Source organism: Odocoileus virginianus, chromosome 26 (assembly GCF_023699985.2).
Source record: "Odocoileus virginianus isolate 20LAN1187 ecotype Illinois chromosome 26, Ovbor_1.2, whole genome shotgun sequence".
Taxonomy (NCBI): Eukaryota; Metazoa; Chordata; class Mammalia; order Artiodactyla; family Cervidae; genus Odocoileus; species Odocoileus virginianus.
Window position 1 is genome coordinate 34468897 of NC_069699.1, and position 14562 is coordinate 34483458.

At 41.7% G+C, this 14562-nt stretch overlaps 1 protein-coding gene across 1 annotated transcript in view; it reads right to left on the reverse strand.

Moving 5' to 3' along the window:
* C26H3orf49 (chromosome 26 C3orf49 homolog) overlaps positions 1–14562 on the reverse strand; it is a 46299-nt gene that overhangs the window by 15706 nt on the left and 16031 nt on the right. The window contains exons 3-4 of the mRNA XM_070455740.1: positions 9108–9282; positions 1732–4934 (exon numbers count right to left, since the gene is read on the reverse strand). The gene's annotated coding sequence lies outside the window, so the exon portion shown is untranslated. The remainder of the gene's footprint in view (positions 1–1731; positions 4935–9107; positions 9283–14562) is intronic.

The window sequence follows — 14562 nt, forward strand, 5'->3', positions numbered from 1 at the left end:
TCCAGTACTTTGGCCATCTGATGAGAAGAACTGACTCATTTGAAAAGACCCTGATGCTGGGAAAGATTGAAGGTGGAGGAGAAGGGGACGACAGAGGATGAGATGGTTGGAAGGCATCACTGACTCGATGGACATGAGTTTGAGCAAGCTCCGGGAGTTGGTGATGGATAGGGAAGACTGGTGAGCTACAGTCCATGGGGTCGCAAGAGTCAGACATGACTGAGTGACTGAATTGAAATGAACTGAAATGCATAAAACAGGCAGGATGATGTACTTTAGTGGTGGTGTGGTTTAGTCGCTAAGTCATGTTCCACTCTTGCAACCCCATGGACTGTAGCCCACCAGGCTCCTCTGGCAGGATTTTCCTGGCAAGAATACTGGAGTGGGTTGCCACGCCCTCCTCTAGGGGATCATCGTGCCCAGGGATTGAACCTGGGTCTCCTGCATTGCAGGTGGATTCTTTACTGACTGAGGTATGAGGGAAGCCTCTTAGTGGAGTCATTTAAAAATGGAATCCCTTTGAAAATGAATGACTCTAGTAAGGTGAAGAGTCTTCACTCACTCAACTCACCCAGGACTAACCAGGGCTTAGGAGGTCTTTGCATGTAGAGAAATATGAATTGGGGACATTTTCCTTTTTGCTTGAGTACATCTCCTTACTGGAGCTTTTGCCCACTTGAGAGAAGAAGGTAACATTTTACAGGTCACTTAGTAAGTACTGTTCCACGAGGAAGTACCTAGAGACAGAAGGCTTCACCCAAGGACTCCTTACTAAGAGGGTGCCACTCCCTAGTGGTCCGGGAAGGCTGGGGCTGGGGCATAGTGTCTCTGAAGTGGCAAGAGGCTTTTCAAGGAAGGATGTGTTTGGTTTTTTTTTCCAGTTGCTTTTTGTATTGATTTCTGCCCCAGGTGAGTATCTGTAACTTCAGACTCATCGTGTATCTCTGAGGATAAACATTTGGTTTGCTTTGATGGTCTTTAATAACTCGAACTCTTTCGAAGTTGTCAAGTACTCTAGGCTGTGCCCCATTAGAAAGTTGATGTTTCAGTTAAAATGCCCTCTCAGATGCAGTTGAGATCAGTGTAGACTGGTACAAGTTCTTTGGAGGGCAGTTTGGCAACATCTATCAGCATGTGATGTCTGTATTGTCTCAGAGCCAGTGTGTTACTTCTGGGAATTTATTCTACAGAAATTACTCATAGAATGATGTAAAGACATATGTAGATTTATTTGTAAGAGCAAAAACTAGAGGCAGCCTACATGGCCATCAATAGAAGAGTAAACACTATGTCTGTAGACAGACATAATATGGCCATTGGAGCCATGAAAAGGAGGCAGATCAGTTTGTTCTGATGTGCAAATAAAAAGATAATTCACAGTGTGCTGTGGAGTGGAGACAGGATGTCCTAAAACTGTGAATACAAGAAGAGTCTTTAAAAAAAAAACAAAACTATATTCACATACAAGCTGGCATAGGACATACTGGAAGAAAATACACCAAAGAGTTAACAGTGTGTGTTTTTGGAGATTGGGGCTGAAAACGGTGATAGAGCAGCAGATGTGAGGAGGAATAACTAGGAGGTTTAAAGATGTTCATTTTATATACTTTATATTACATTAAACTAAGAAATCAAACTCGAGAATTTAAAATTTAATTATACAAATTTTGAATCATTTTCTTTATACATTTATTCACTTATTCATTCAGCAAATATTTCTTAAGTGCCTACCATGGCCAGACACTGTTCTTCTTCCTGGTGACATAGCAGGGATCTAACAGATGAAAATCCCCAATTTCATGCAGCCTGTATTTGAGGTGGGGGGAGAGGAGGCTGAAAGTAAATGTATAATATGACAAAAAAATAAGGAAATAATATATAAAATTTAAAACTTTTCACCTGCACGGGTAGGATATAATGCTATTTTTGTACAAGGCTGGTCTGGGAAGACCTCTCTGACATGAGGACATTATATCAGAGTCCTAAAAGGAAATGGGTACACAGGAGATGTGTTGATCCAGGGAAGATGCATTTGGACAGGGAGTCAAGGCAAAGGCCCTGAGGCAGGAGCTGCTTGATGTGTTTAAGGAACAGAAAGGCTTGTGTGGCTCAGGCAGAGGGAGTTAAGGGCAAGAGTGAAGGAATACGAGGCCAGATAAATGAAGGAAGACTCATCTATCGTGTGGGGCTTGGAGGCCAGCATATAAACTTGGCCTTCACTCTGTGAGGTGAAAAGCTGTCATAGGATTTTGAGAAAAAGCATGGTGTTACCTGACTTCCATTTTAGCATGTTGTCACCTCCACTTTGTGTTGCTCAATCATGTAAAAAGGTACATGTTTATATTTTCTAACATAACCCAAAGAACCCCTGAATTAGCATGACTGCTGTAGCAAATTATCACAAACTTGGAGGTGCCTTAAGACAGCATAGATATATGATCTTACAGTTCTGCAGTTAGAAGTCTGGCATGGGTCTCACTGGGCTAAAATTAAAGTATTGGCAGGACTGGATTTTCCTCTGGACTTAAGGGTTGTACCCATTTCCTTACCTCTTCTAGTGTCTAGAGGCCACCCCCTTCCTCCATGTTAAAGCTAGCAACTTTGCCTCTTTCTGACTTTTCATCCTATCTCCTGATTCTCTTTTTCTGCCTCCCTCTGCTACTTTAAAGGATCCTTGTGCCTAGATGGATCTGAACCAGATAACCCAGGACTATCTCCCTATCTCAAGAGCCCTAACTTAATCATGTTGGCAGTGTAACCACTTTTGCTATGTAACGTGACATATTCAGAGGTTCTGGGAATCAGGAAATGGATTATCTGTGGGCTGGGGCCATTATTCTATCATAGACCCCAAGCATTGTACTTTGCTAAGCAACCGCAGTCCCCCATCCCAGAATACATATATATTCCTCATGGAGTACAAATTTCAACTACAAAGAAAAAATTCTGAGTAAGACTTTGACATGCTGTTCCAAAGGGAAATTGATGAACAGAAATTAAAATTTTCCATTGACAAATTTCAGGGTTCAGAAACTTTCAGATCTTTTCTTAGATGGGAGGCCTATATTGTGGCCTGAAGGACACCTTTGAAAGCAGAAGAGAATTTGTCAATATAGGAAAGAGGACTGTGGAATATCAATGACTGGAGGGAAGCCTGAAAACATATTTAGAAACAGGTTCATGAAATAACTGAGTCAAGAAAGTCTCCTTAGATGGAGATTTAAAAAAAAAAAAAAAAGAAAACAAAAGAAACACGAATTCTCCAGCACTTTGGCGCTAGAGGGCACCATCAGATAAAGTGCCGGGGCTGACGGATGGAATTAGGCTTGCATGCACTTGGGTAGGGCACTGAAACCGCCTCCTTCCTCTTCCTGGAAACATCTAACCTTCTATTTGGCTGAGAGTGCCTGGGGTGATAGTGAAGAACCGTTAAAAGGCCCTATGCATCACTGTGTAGGAGCATATATGTATATATATATACACATTACCTTACTGTGAATGGCCATGAAATGTCCTTTAAGTTTTATTGCTCATTGCAAAAGATGACACTACAATAGTACCTGGCCTGCCTCCTTAGCACTTAATAACTGTGCTAAGCAATTAATAATTAATGACCAAGTAAACTGCAATAGAATTTTAATTTGGGAGTGGAGAGGCAACAGGACCTGAATTCAGGGCACTGTCTTTGCAAAGTGTTTGAGAGTCTATCCTTAGCCTGCGTGTGTGCTTGCTAAGTTGTTTCGACTCTGGGTGACCCTATGGACTGTAGCCCACAGGCTCCTTTGTCCATGGGATTCTCCAGGCAAGAATACTGGAGTGGGTGGCCATGGCCTCCTCCAGGGGCTATCCTTAGTCTACCTTAGCTAAAATCTTCACCATAAAGAAGAGACCCGGCTAAAATTCAAGGGCAGCAGAAAAAACATAGGACAGAGGGAAAGAAGGAAAGAGAGAAAAACAGAGCTGAAGTAGGTCAGCCCAGTAGGGCATATAATGACGTTTGTCTCTGGATGTATTGTGATTTCGAGGACTGAGTAATTTCCTGGCACTGCGGGGTTAGATAGAAGTCATGTGAAACAATGGCATTTAGGAAACTATTTTTGTTCACCTTTCATGCATCATGTCTAATAAAACTTATAATGAATCAATGTAGAAAGAAATCTTACATCTCCCATGAGTGAATGGCAAATCTTTGTCAATAATCCAAATTACTTACTTTTTTTTATCTTGTCCTTGTTCTTTTTTGTTTTAAATTTATTTATTTTTTATTGAAGGATACTTGCTTTACAGAATAAATCACTTATCTCTTAAATACAGTGATCTGCTCCCTGACTTAAGTTTAGTCAAAGAAGCTTCTTATCAAATAGCACTTTGTTTCCAGCTTCAGAGATGAGTTGCTTGCCAGGTGGTCATGTGCCCAGTTAAGAGGCAGACCTGGGATGTGAGTCAAGGTCTGTCTGCTTAGTTTAAAAGTCCATTCCTAGTGTGATCCCTTCTCCTTTCTCCCTAGAACTAGAGCTTTTTCGTAAGGGCCTTCTCAAAATTTGAAATTTGAGGACATTTGTCTTCCCCAGTTTCTACCCCAAAGAACTTTACTCTGAATCATGAACTCATCTCTATCATTTAAAAATATGGGATTTTGTTCCATCAAAATTTCAGGTTCCATTCTTTATACTCCTGTTTATTGGCTGTACTTTTAGGCCAGCTGGTCTCTCTGTGCCTTAGTTTTCTTATGTGCACATGGAAATGATGATAATCCTACCCCTTGCTCTATCGCTGTTGTGAGGATTAAACAAAAAAAATCATATGGGGACTTCCCTGTGGTCCAGTGCATGAGACTTTGCCTTCCAATGCCGGGGGGTGCAGTCCTGGTCGGAGAGCTGAGATTCTGCACGCCTGGCAGCCAAAAATGCAGAACATACACAACAGAAGCAATCCTGTAACAAATTCAAGAAAGACTTAAAAAATTTCTATGAAGGAGTGTCCTATAAATGGTCATTAATATTATTTACTATTCATTCAGCAAATACTCTCAGGTATTCTTATTTAGTGTCCTGAATAGATACATTCCTTGTACTTCTCTGCAAACTTTAAGAGCAAGGGGAGTCACACGAATGAAAGGAAACTAGAATATAACGTGTCTAGTGTTGTGATGGGGTGCCATGGAAATACTGAGAATAAGCGTCTAATCCAGCCTGGGTAGGTCACGGCAGGCTTTCTGAAGGAAGTAATATTTAACGGGCAACCAAAGGATGGGTAGAATTTGAGGGACTCAAAAAATATTTCAAAAACAATTTATGTAATTGTCCAGAGATGGTCAAGAGAAATGGAAAGCAGGTCAGGATAACTGGAACAGAGAATGTAAGAAGAGTTGTTCAAATGTAATATGAGATCTGGTGGCTCAGATGGTAAAGAATCTGCGGGGAATGCAGGAGACCTGGGTTTGATCCCTTGGTTGGCAAGGTCCCCTGGAGAAGGGAATGGCTACCCACACCAGCATTCTTGCCTGGGAAATCCAATAGACAGAGGAGCCTGGCAGGCTACAGTCCTTGGGGTTGCAGAGAGTCGGGCACAACCAAGTGTCCAACTCAACACTTTCGCTTTTTACTTTTCAATTCAAGATCAGTGCCAAGCACAGCATCCTCCAGGTCCCTCTGTGTTTTACCCTTATGCTCTTTTCTTATAGAAAACGGCCACTGCAATAATCTTTACATTTTGATGTATGTTATAAAAAATGATTATAGCATATGGTCTTAGTTGGGATTTTCCTGGAAGCAGTACCTAACAGAAGGGTTCCAGTGCAAGCAGATTTATTTGGGAGATGATCCCAGAAAAACACCAATAAGGGGATAAGGAAATGAGGAGTGGAGCCAACCAGTAAAAGGCATGTAACCAAGCATGTGAGCAGTGAGGGCGACTGGGGCTCAACCTCACTGGGACTCGGGTCTCCAATGGAGACTGAAGATGGTAACTGAAGTTACTGACGATGAGGAGGTTGAGCTGTTTAACCACCAGGTCCCTGTTGGCCACTGGTGGAGGGCTGCTTCCAGAAGCACGAACTCTCTGGCCCTCTGTATCACCCTGAATTTGGCCCACACTGACAACGGCGAACTAGAAATGCTCTCAGTAAGTAGCCCTGTGCAGAGACAGGTGGGTATGGACCGAATGAAGGCAGGACCCTTAGCACCTGTGAACATTTCTAAACAAGTTTGGAAGCAAAAAGAAAGAAGCACAAATAGCAACCCTGCCTAGCAGATGATTCTCCACAACCCCTCTCACTGCTGTACATCTTGTGAGTGAAGGTCATGGCTGCCCGTGTCTGCACTATGCTTTCAATGATGTTTATTTATTTTTATTTTTAAGGTTTTTTGCAGCAATAAGCTTGACATGTTTATTCATTAAACTATCACTTAAATTTTAAGAAGTGCATAGAAAACAAACATGTTCAAAAATTCCTTTTTTTAAAACAACCATGTACACTTTTTACTTTTACATTCAGTCTCTCATGGACAGCTTTCAGCATTATTGTTTTTTTAAATATTATTTTCCTTCATCCCTGTCACAGGGAGTTAACACTCAAGGACTTCAGATACATTCCCCCCTTTTTTTCTTCTTTTTCTCTAACCAGAAGTTTGGAAGAACACAAGGGGTAAAACAACAGCAACAACAAAAAGATCTGTTATACATGGCAAAGTTGTCAAGAAAGGCCTTATTTCTAGAAAAGAAGCTTGTCATCTGTTGTACTTTGGAACAGTCATTCAACTACCTGTATTTACTAAAGAGACTGTTAAAAGGTCAAAAAAAGAAACACCACAAATCTGTTTTCTTGGTTGAAAAACAGAAGCAGAGTATCTTTGAATAAGATGCCAGGAAAGCAGCAGAATACAATTTTCTCCTAAATGCAGGTGGTAACCCCAACATTCATAACCAAAAACACAGCACAGGTACTGACTGGCAACATTCACAGGAAGAAAAAATCCAGGTGACATCATTTCTGCATTTCTGTCTGATCCCAGGAATGGACTGTTTCACCCTTCCTCAAGGATGTTTTAACAGTGGTACAGACAGTGACTCTGTGGAGCAGAGAATGTTTGTTTATCATGGACTAAACTAAAGCTATTTTCTCCCTCTCGGGCAATGATTGGCAGGCTTATGCCTCATTCTAAAGATTAGCGTTCCCTGAGCACAGGGTTTCTCAACTGTGTCATAAGCCTAGTGCACACTCATGTCCACCTGGATCCCTCTTTGCTGTCCCATGGGGCTTCAGGAGCAAAGGAAATTGATGCGAACATTAAGTGCATGCTGCTTATTGTACCATCAATAGCAAAGTCCTACGTCTCTGTATTAGTCAGCTCAGGCTGCCACCTCAAAGTACCAAAGAGTGGGTGGCTTCAATGACAGACACTGATTTTCTAACAGTTCTGGAGGCTGCAAATCTGAGATCAGGGTGTCAGCATGGTCAGGTTCTAGGGAAGGCTGTCTTCCTGGCCTCATGTGTCAGAAAGAAAGAGAGAGAGATCTCTTCCTCTTCTGATAAGGCCATGGTCCTCTTGGATATGGGCCCCCACCCTCATGACCTCACTAACCTTAATGACATCCTAAAGATCCTGTATCCAGATGTAGTCACATTAGAGTTATAACATACGAATTTTGGGAGCACACAATTCAGTCCATTGCATTATGCCCTAATTCAAGAGCCCTAACTCAAATGTTCATCTCACTCAGACACATCTGGATTAATGTTTGGTCAAATGTTGGGCACCTTATGGCCCAGTCAAGTTGACACATTACATTAACCATCACAGTCCCTGACGTATGAGTCTTGAGTCTTCTGCCAGCATCTGTGAAACTATGGCAGATTTAACTTGTCATATAGGAACTTAGGGTTAAGTTCTCAGATTCTTCATGGCTGTTAATGATCCTACCATTCTACCCAACTGATATGCTACCTAACCAATATGCTACTGGGGGAGAGCAGGGGGCAATTACTAATAGCTCCATAAAGAATGGAGTGGCTGGGCCAAAGTGGGAATGATGCAGATGTGTCTGATGATGAAAGTCAAGTCTGATGGATGCTGTAAAGAGCAATATCGCATAGGAACCAGGAACATTAGGTCCATGAATCAAGCAGGAGATGGCAAGAGTGAACATTGACATTGTAGGAATCAGTGAACTAAAATGAATGGGAATGAGTGAATTTAATTCAGATGACCATTATATCTACTATGTGGGCAAGAATCCCTTAGAAGATATGGAGTAGCCCTCATAGTCAACAAGAATCCAAAATGCATTAATTTGGTGTAATCTCAAAAATGACACAATGATCTCTGTTCATTTCCAAGGCAAACCATTCAACATCACAGTAATCCAAGTCTATGCCCCAACCACTAATGCCAAAGAAGCTGAAGTTAACTGGTTCTATGAAGACCTACAAGACCTTCTAGAACTAACACCAAAAAAAAGAGATATCCTTTTCAACATAGGAGATTGGAATGAAAAGCTGATTTTAGGACTTTTCATAAAAAAGGGAGCTGTATTTTTTTTTTCCTTTGTGGTTTTAAAATATGAAAGAAGTTGGGAAGCACTGCAGAAATTCTTGTAAGAAAAAGTCCAAATCTGTGTGTTCTCTAAGGTGTTCTAGCCTTTCCAAATTTTGCCATCAAAAATGCCAGCCCTCTACCAGAAAATGCTTCTGAACACACACGGGTTGCCATAATCACTGTGTCTGTCTCACCCCACGCTTCTCTGATGGGAGATCCAGTCAACATCAATGCGTTTGTGCTGTCTTGCAGACTTGCATACCAGTGGGAAGTAAGTACACAGGCAAACTATCATCACTTGGTCCCACAAGAGTTCTAAAAGGAAACCATCACCATTTCCGTTCTTACCTTCCACTGTACCTTATTAACCTAGCACCTACTCCTTGGGATCCCATTATGTGTCAGATGCTCTAAAAATCCTTGCGGGCATCAAGATGCATTTATCTCACAGTTACCTATCGAGGACCTCCTCAGACACAGGGCAAGGCCGTGGGGCTCTCATGGAATATGGTTCTTGCCTTCATGGTGTTTACTGGTTTGTAAAGAAATACTATTTAAGTCAATACTCACACGTGTAACATGGCGAGTAGAATAGGAGCCATGGAGAACAGGCCCACAGCTCTGTGAGAACACTTAAATGTGAAATTTGACTGAGTCAGGCTTCCCCGAGGAAGCATGAGAAGCAATCCTCTAAACAGACGGAGAGAGAGGACTCCAGGTAGAGAGAACAGCACGTGCAGAGGCCCTGTGGCAAGAAAGAATATAGTGAAGAGAAGGGCCTGGGAGGTGGCTCACGAGGCCGGGGCTGAAGGGGGAGTGGAGAGAGAGAGTCGATCATAAAGGAGGTGGGGGTAGCGGGCTAGATCCTGCAGGGTTTGTGAGCTGTCTTATCAAGTCTTACTTACCCTACTGTATAAAGCCAATATCCCCCTCTAGGGCAAAGTTCAAGCAGACTTACAAGATTATAAAATAAGCTCAAGATTCCGATTCCTCACCTATGATGCAAACCCACTGCACACACACCATTCACCTGCCACTCCCCCAACCCCGCACTGCTCCCATGGGACTTGAGAGCCCATGTGAAAGCATGAAGCACATGCTTTTATTTGTTGGGTTGAGGGTAATAAAGATCTAAATAGCAATGTATGATTTCCACCAAAGAGCCTTATGTAGGGGAATCTGCATTGGCTCCAGGCTTTAAGAGATTCTGAAGCCAATAGAGGGAGCGCTGGGCTAAGTCAATTCAGTTGTGTCCATCTCTGTGTGACCCTATGGACTGGAGCCTGCCAGGCTCCTCTGTCCGTGGGATTCTCCAGGCAAGAATACTGGAGTGGGTTGCCATGCCCTCCTCCAGGGGATCTTCCCGACCCAGGGACTGAACCTGCATCTCTTTATGTCTCCTGCACTGGCAAGCCGGTTCTTTACCACCAGAGTCAGAAAACCAGTAGGGGGAAGACACGGCTAAATGGGCAGCTGTGGTGAATCAGGAAAGGCAGGATGAGACAGTGCAGACTGTGGAACCAAACTGCATGTGTTCAGATCCTGGTTTTGAATCACTCTGAGCAAATGAATTAACTTGTCTGTACTGATTTTTGTCATCTGTAAAATATGGATAAGAACAACGGCTGCCTCATGGGCAGTATTCAATCCATTAAGTGCTTGAACAGTGCCTGGTAGTCAGTCAGTTCTGTATCAGTATTAGTTATGCTTTTATAATGGTGATCTGGGCTAGATAGAGGTTAATACAAAGAGCCGCTGACATAGAAGTCCAAACTGAGAAAGCAAGGAGGAGGCTCTGTTAAGGTGTTAACATTCCTCCAAAGAACTCGAGGAAAAGGGCACTGCATCAGAGGAACCATAGCTGTTCTCGCCGTAGGTTTTGTGATCTGGGAATACTAGGTTTGCAGTGCAGAACCTCCAGTTAATAGCAATATGACCTTGGGAAAGTTACTTGACTTTTCTGCACTTTTTCTATTCTGTACAAAGAGATTAACAATAATTAATACCACCTCACTCAGGTGTTGGTAAGAAGATCGTAGGAGATAATAAATGTAAAATGTCATTTAGTGCTTGACCATAAGGAGCAATTTACACACTGGAGATGTTGCTAAAATAAATATACTTCAACATTCAGCAGTAGTGTAATTAAATTACAGAAAATAAAAAGTTATAAGAAAGGGGGTCATATTATCATAATTATGTCACAGACCAGCTCTAGATAGCTTTAGAAACATTTCAATCATGAAAGTTTCATAGCATGGAAGTAAATCTACACAGAAAGACACAACTAAATGAGTTAATATCTGTCTTGACAATATCACTGTATAAGAAGGCATATACTGTTCTTTTACATGTTAAGCAAATCATTATCCTTTGTTGAACCTCCTTTCTTACAGAATATATGCTTGTTTGGTTTGCAAAAGACTAAACTTGGGAGGGGTAAGTGGGCAGGCGGTCAAACCAAAAGAGAGACAGAGAGAAAAAAAATCCAGTGCCAAACTAGTCTCCTGAAGAAACAATAGCAAAGCTTGAAGTGATCTGATTATACAGATACATCAATGAACTGAGACAAGGTGTTCTCCAGTTATGTAATCTTCAAATTGCTACCTGTCATTGAGTAATCTAAGTCGGGTCACACAGGCAGGATGGCAAAAGGAATTCAAGTTAGCCTTTGTGTGTGCACTTTCTGTTCTCTGGACAGGAGTAATCAACCAGAGGAACACTTAAACCATCTTCTTGTCTTCTTCCATTGTGAAGTGTAAAGAATACCATTTGCATTTTTAAAAATTCAGCAAGTATTTGTTAAAGAGCCTCCGTGGGGCTTCCAAGGCAAAGGGCACCACCCCCTGAAGGCCAGCCCGAGCCTAGGGCTATGTTTCTTGGTTAAGAGAGTCCTTGAGAACAAGACTGTGCTTAACTGCAGCTTGAAAATCCTATGCATCTTCAAATCAGGATAAAGTATTAACTTACCAGGAAGCATCTCAGTGTGAGGAAAAGAAAACAGGTTTTAGAGTCAGGAAAACTGTATATCTGGCTTTACATCTTTGCTCTGTCTCTTCCTAGCCATGTTACTTTGGTCATCTAACTTCAGAGCCTCAGTTTCCTCTTTGGTAGAATAAGGATGTTGGTAGAATTTGCTCCATGGAATAACCGTGAGAACCGACAAGATAAAGTGTCCAGCCTGTGATAAGTGTTCAGTAGAGGAGTGGTGTCAAATAAGAATATATTTGTGAGGTCTCATGGTAGTGGGAGGAAAACATCCAGGTGTTACTGCCAGAGGTGGAGTTGGTCAGTACAAGAGCTCTGGGGTACATCGGCAGGGGTCAGGTCCAAGTTCTGCCTCTTTCAGTAGCATGACTTTCCTAGCTGTATTATATAGTCCAGACTTCAGTTGCCTCTTCTGTGAAAAGGGGATAATGATATTATCTTCCTCGTGAGTTTGTTTTGATGTTTAAATTATGTAAGAAGCTAAGAGCATTAAAAGTGCTCAATAAATGTGAGCCCTTGTTAGCATGAGGATGCCAGGATAGCATGATGATCCTTTCTTCTGAGGGTCGGCTATTCGCTTACTGGGAAGGCAGACACACAGGAAGCATAGCAGCGTGGTTAAAGAGTACAGACTTTGGTGCAAAAAACCTGAGTTCACATCTTACCTCTGTTCTTTGTTTGGTGACCTCTCTAAGCCTCAGTTACTTCATCTGTCCACTGGGCATACTAATAGCACCAATAACACTTTTTCTTCAGGGTTAAATGATTCAAATTAAATATTTGCAGTTGGTACAGAGTAAGTGCTCAGTACACTAAGCTATTAGTATTGCCTTAGAATCCATCATCATTACGGGCAAGGGGTTCATGGTTTAACATAGAATGTCCAAAGACACGTGGCCAGCCTTTCCAGTGAGTTTTGCTACCCAATAAAACCCCCTTTGCCCCTGTAAATTTACCAACAAGAAAAGCTTTAGAAACAAGAATTACCCAACCAACCCACACCATGCCAGACATGGAAAGGACATAAACAATAGAACATACAAGGCTTTTATGTGAGGGTGAAGAAATACAAGTTAGAGACCTGAAGGGTCGTGGTTGAAGTCTTGGGGCCATTTCTTAGTGAACATGGATTTGAATTCAAATATCTTGTTTTTCAACTTTAGGGGATCCCTAAAGAGAGCAGTTCAAAAACCAGCATGAAACATGGAAAATACAATAGGAGGCTCAGGGTGACTGAATGGGGGAAGAAATAAGACTCTTATGCTCATTTTTCATACATTTTGAGGTGCTAGGCAGTTTGGGCTAATGGTTAAGAACAGGAACATGAGTGTGAAATCAGATGGAGTCTGTATTTCTCTCTGTGAAAATGTGGCCAATCTGTTTAACCTCTACAAGCCTCAGTTTCTGCATGTGTAGGATGCACCCAATAATAGCGCCCATAGCAAGCACAGAATGAGCTATTTGTAAAGTGCTTAGCATATTAAAAAGCAGAGACATTACTTTGCTGACAAAGGTCTGTCTAGACAAAGCATTGGTTTTTCCAGTAGTCATGTATGGTTGTACAGTTGGACTATAAAGAAAGCTGAGCGCTGAAGAATTGCTACTTTTAAACTGTGGTGTTGGAGAAGACTCTTGAGAGTCCCTTGGACTGCAAGAAGATCCAACCAGTCCATCCTAAAGGAGATCAGTCCTGGGTGTTCATTGGAAGGACTGATGTTGAAGCTGAAACTACAATACTTTGGCCACCTGATGTGAAGAACGGACTCATTGGAAAACACCCTGATGCTGGGAAAGATTGAAGGCGGAAGGAGAAGGGGATGACAGAGGATGAGATGGTTGGATGGCATCATTGACTTGAAGAACATGAGTTTGAGCAAGCTCCAGGAGTTGGTGATGGAGAGGGAAGCCAGGTGTGCTGCAGTCCATGGGTTTGCAAAGAGTTAGACACGACTGAGCAACTTAACTGAACTGTAGAATAAACCATGACAAATTAGAGAAGGGATGTGATCAACTTTGTTATTTGAAAGAATAACATGGGGAAGCGGGCTGGATGAAGGGGAAAACGTTTAATACAACATGTGAATTCTCTGTTCATGGAGGTTTTTTAAGATGTCAGATCACCTTGCTTCTACTTTTTAAATATGAGCATTTTTTAATGTCTTTTTTAAAATGCTGACTCATATTGAGTATTATCAATATAAAACATTCTGTCTACATCCTTAGGATGCCAGTCATTTACTCCATTATCCTGCATTTAAAAAAATATTATTCACCACTGGAGTACCCAAGCTGGACTTTGAAATGGTGGCTCTGTACTCCCTGGTAATCTATGCCAAAGATGACAGGCAACAGCATCACAAACCATTTTAATCCAGATTCAAGATGTGAATGAACCACCCATTTTCATGGGATCCCTTGCTCAGGGAGACCAAGGTACAGAGCTCTTCTCTCAGGGAAGGAAGTCCCCTGTGGACATATGTATGTTGATGCCATGCCCTCTCATAGCATCATGGATATAAGAGTGATAGAATTATGACAACAAAAGTAATGATACATGGCTGCAGGAAAGGATAGGCATTAATAATCAGACACTAGTAACGTAATTAACTGTGTAATCGTGAGTTAGTTTCTCTTTCTAATCCTCAGTAAAATGGAAATACTAGTTACCAATGATTTGGAGTGCTTAGCAATTAAAAGCACTCAGGAAATCTTCAACATCACTATTGTCTAAATGTATCAACTCTATACTTGATACATGACAGACAGATAAATGATGTCTACCATTATGATGATAATGATGAATGGGAATCACCCTATACAAACATCTGTACAGAGTAAGCACAATGCATTCAGTTTTATCTAAGATCTAGGATTGAATGAGGAGTTTCTGGGCTTATAATGGTGACACTCATTCAAGAACATCTATTTTACATTTTTTGGTAGTTACTGAGATTTATATCCTAGAAGACACTGCCCCCGGCACAGTCATTTACAGAGCAGTGGCTAAGGATCCAGAGGATGCTGTTTTGGAGGTAAT